Genomic DNA, 4,812 nt, shown 5'->3' with positions numbered 1-4,812 from the left:
GCCACACGTGGAGACACACTGCAGACACGTACAAAGAGGGAGGGAAGGAGGGAGGGAGGGAGGGAGGGAGAAGACACAGGATAAGTACATCACACTGAAGTTGGACTTAGTCTTTAGGCAAAAGCACCCACATATTTCTTTCATGACCTTTTAAGAAGTGATGCGGGTGTTAAAAACAGAGTGTCTGTGACAGCTACTTTTAAACTAAACCTTTTATTTGAGATGGCTATTATCTCAGGCTCATCCGCCGCCGTAACAAGCAACGGAGAGGCTCTCTGGTAATAACGCTGTGTGTAACTAACGTATCCCCCATCATGTTCCAATCTCCTCAGTTTTACTCACTGCTGTACATGTGGCATGGCCAACTTTTTTTGTTTAATGAAATGCTTCACAAACAAGCAAGCACAAGTGTAAAATAATTTCCTCTTCTGAGGAACAAAAAGGCCAGAGGCCCATTTTGTTTTGAATGCAGCAAATTTAAATCGAGTTGTAACCCAGTAAGCTGAACGCAAGCTCAAGCAGTCCATACTTAGGAGCTTCAAGGCACAGCCTGTCAGTGGCTGTCATCTCATGCAGGAGCTTGGCTAGGGGTAGGCTTCCCCTGGTCAGGGACAAAGACAGAAATACCAGGGCTGCCTTCTGGGGATTCCTCAGTTAACATCCCCTGACCAAAGTCCTTCAGAAGAACTGTGGTGGCAGAATCTAACCAGGGCTGAGGAAGGCAAGAAGTCACAGAGTCCTTTACCTGGGATAGAAAACAGAGGCCCAAGGACAGACAGAACCATTGAGCCCAGTGTAGCTACAAAAGCCACCACGCAGAGGAGGGATAAATGGTGGAGCTGGTCCCAGGAGGCTCTGTAACCTCTCTCAACCTGAATTTGCATCTGCATAGGGATTATCATCACTAAGGATTCAGAGGGTAAAGCTTTTAGATTTTTGTGGTCACAGGGCTTCTGTCCAAGTTGTCAGCTCAGACCCTAACCTTGCAACAAGCTTTGGGTAATGTGTTAAGCAATAGTGAGCTGGGCTTCCCTCAGCAGGTGGGAATAATAATAATACATGATAATACATAATAATCCCATAATACAGCATCCTTGATGGAGAGAGTCAGTAAACTGATAGTTGCTTCCTAAGGTTAGTATGTTAGCTCCTTCCGCTGCTGCGATAAAGTACTCTGACCAAAACAACTTAAGGGAGAAAGGGTTTATTCTGCTCACAGTTCCAAAGTAAGGTCAGCCCATCCTGGCAGAGAAGTCAAGGCCACAGGAACTGGTCACGTGCTGTCTACAGTCTGGAAGAAGGCAGCAGAAATGTGCTCAGCTCACTTTCTCCATGTGAACAGACCTGAATCCCCAGCCAGAGAATGACAACCATACCATCCACAGTGGGCGGGACTTCCCTTCTCAGTTAATGCAGTCAAGACAATCCCCAACAGACATCGTCAGAGTCCCATCTCCCAGAGGTCTCTAGATTGCGTCAAGTTGACAATTAACACTACCACAGTTAGCATGAGGGGAAAAAGAAGATAGATACAGAATTCTCTAGAAATTGGCAAATGCTAAATGACAACAACAGTGATAGCAAGTATAATAAAATTTGGCTTAATAAATACTATATCTGGGCATCTAGAGTAGGTTTGGTTGACCAGAGGCAAGCCTGATGACCTAAAACAGAAGCCAGTCCAAGCAGGCCTCAGTGCTCAGAGAACCTCCAAGAGATGGGACCATCATTGCAGTGGTGGCCCGTGCAGACCCACACTGTCCAGAGAACAAGCACACGGAAAGAGCCGAGGGAGGAGCTTGTGGAGCAGAACCAGAAGTCTGTACATTCAAAACGTGGAAGTAAAAGAAGACTCCAGACACCAACGTAAGAGCACCTGAAGGAGGTGGCTGGGTATTAAAGAATGGAGAGAAACTTTTCAGGGGAAAGAGACATGGCTTACAAACAAAGGATTCAAAAATCAGACAGGCAGAAAAAGTGCAGACTGGTAAAAGGATTTCAAGCAAAAGGAACTCAGGATGCCCCTGTTGTCTTCTCTATGGAGCTCCAAGGAGTCAGAGCAAGATGGTGGATCTGGGGGTACCAGAAAAACCACCACCTACATCAGCAGGCAAAGCCTGGTGAGCAGGCAGTGCTCCTCAGGCCAGAGTTTCTTCAACGTGAAGATTTGGTTTTGTTCCTGTTCCTATACTCATGCATTTAACTGTGCCTGGTCTTAGCATCCCAGGGACTTTGTTTTATTTTGCTCGGTGAGTGCTTTGAATAGGAAACAAACCCTTGGGTTAGACTGAACCACTGTGGAGAGGTCAGAATGGGCAGGAAAGGGCTTCACGCTCAGAGGGCTTGGTGAACACACACTACAGCTCTGGCTTCCCTCCCACTGAGACTAAGTTTAGTTCTCTCTAAATTCTGCCCACTGCTCCCTCATCTGCCCCTTCAGGCCACAGGGAACAGCCACCCCCACAGCTGCTAATCCTGGCTGTGTCACCATCTTCTACCACCCACGACCTAACTTTCCCAGCTACCGCCTGGATGTCCCTCCTTTCCAGAAGGGCTTCTGCCAATCAGAAGGACTTGGGGGGAAAAAAAGACTACAGGACAAGAAGGCAGAGAGTACATGGTGTCAATATTTAGTTGTTACAGCCTCAAGATGGACTCTGTAGGCTCAAAGACTCTCCTGGAAGAATATGAAATGATTTGAACCCAAAGTATGTGGTATGGCATGGACACGAGAGGCTTGTGTTATACTTGATCTGGTTGTGTACTAAATAGATGACAGACACCAAACCACCATAGGTGGGATATTGGAATAAATTGTACCAATGCATAGTGTGGGTCTTTGCAAAGGGTCGTCATCCTTCTTCTTCTCCCCTCCCTCCTCCTCTCTTCCTTCTTTTCTTTTTCTTCCTCCCCTTCCTTATTTCATTCTTGTTGCAGGACCAGGATGGAACCAGATTCTTGCTGGACAAGTGCTCCACTGCTTGGTAATATTCCCTGCACTTTTTGGTTTTTAGTCAGGGTCTCGTTAAATTGGCCATGAAGACCTTGAACTTTCTATCCTCCTGCCTCAGAATCAGGGGAGGATGAGAGGTATGCCACACGTCACCTAGCTTGTGATCCTCCTCCTCTTTCTCTTCCTCTTCCTTCTCTTCCTCCTCTTCCTCTTCCTCTTCTTCTTCCTCCTTCTTTTCCTCCTCCTCCTCCTCCTCCTCCTCCTCCTCCTCTTCTCTGTCCCCCTCCTCCCTTGTCTCTTCCTTCTCATGTTCCCCTTTCTCCTCTTCCTCTTTCACTTCCTCCCTATTTGTCTCTTCTCCACCTTCCAACTTATGTTATACTCTCAACTTTATAGATTTTTAAAATAAAACAACGAATGATAAATCTTTGCATTAAAATGTTTTCATAAGGAGTTCTTCCCAAAGCTCAGCAAAACCAAAAGCAGGAAAGGTTAGGATGCCTATAAAGGTTGCTCTGTCTAAACTGTCATCTTCACGAGTAAGAAAATAGAAGCGAAGAAGCCCGCTCAGGGAAGAAGCCCTCTCAGGGAAGAAGCCCTCTCAGGGAAGAGTCGCTTGGTTCAACCTCCACAGCTACACAGGGACCCAGATAGCCAAAAGCTGTGCTAGGAGTGTCTGAGCCCTCTGAACCCAGAAATATTGAAATTGAGTAGTTTTCATCCCATATTGTCCTGAAGCCCTCTTTTATTTTTGTTTTTTGTTTGTTTGTTTGGTTGGTTGGTTTTTTTATTTTAAGCTTGCAGATCCATTTATTAAGACGGAATCACTGCTAATTATGCAGACGAGAAGCTACCTGCCAAAGTCAATGTGGTTCTCAATGAGCTTACTACATTAGAAACAAATGTTCAAAACCACAACAAGGAACTGTTCCTGATTGCCAGTGACAAGGCTGAGGCAGAGGAATCTGCACATTTACCTCAAGCTTTTAAAGAGTTTGTGGGCCACACAGTGGTCCCATGCATGCACGAAGTCAAAGAGCTCCTCTTCTGTCTGTGATCCAGAAGACACGCGCTTATCACACAACTCTAGCCGTTCCCGGGTCTTTACACACTTCCCCAACTGCTCACGGTGCTCTCACTGTTGTTAGAGGGTCCACTAATTCCTCCTCCTCTTCTTCCTCTTAGGGGTCTCCGGATCCAGTGAGCATCTTTTGTTCATCTTCTAGTCTCATGTCGGGAGCCAGTTTGGGATTCAACACCAAGAGCAACAAATGTAGCTACTCCACTTCAGGTTTAAGAAGGACTAGTAAGGGTCACTTGACGGATATCTGGTGACCTGGCCAGAAGTGCATCATACTCACTGTAGTCTCCAACACATGCACAAATTGGTTTGTACTACTTCATAGCTGCAAGACATAGGGGGAGCTGGTATATATGCCTGCAAAATTTGCTGAGAAACCCCGAAGCCCTTTTTTAAAGTTCCTAGTACTTGGAGTGCTCCTGTTGACTGACCACTTCCCATCTAGCCACTGTTTCTCGCCTTTTCTCGCTCATCCACAGTTGTCCATGAGGCCATCAGTTGACTCAAAAGTTCTCTTTTCACTTAATCACTAAAGTTTCCCGTCAAATCAGAACACTTTGTAATGTGACTGGCATGACTTCACATTGAACCTGGACAGCTTGTAGGGGCACCGCGGTGACCCAGGAGGCGGTGGCACTTTCAGATGAGCAGAGGCTGTGCTGGGCACTTCCCAGGGTCAAGACAGCCTTGCTCTGCTCTCAGGAAAGGCAGGGAGGGAGTCTGATGGGGAAAACATTCACAGCATGTGGCTGAGAGGAACCAGGCGGAATAAAGAGGC

The 4,812-nt window shown here is 46.6% G+C and overlaps 1 pseudogene; it reads right to left on the bottom strand.

The window, feature by feature from the left end:
- Positions 1 to 3,926: 3,926 nt before the first annotated feature.
- On the bottom strand, positions 3,927 to 4,185 carry LOC110324947 (annotated as a pseudogene).
- Positions 4,186 to 4,812: the final 627 nt, after the last annotated feature.

Source organism: Mus pahari, chromosome 7 (assembly GCF_900095145.1).
Source record: "Mus pahari chromosome 7, PAHARI_EIJ_v1.1, whole genome shotgun sequence".
NCBI lineage: Eukaryota > Metazoa > Chordata > Mammalia > Rodentia > Muridae > Mus > Mus pahari.
The sequence above is the reverse complement of the archived record's forward strand: the minus strand, read 5'-3'. Positions and strand labels throughout refer to the sequence as shown.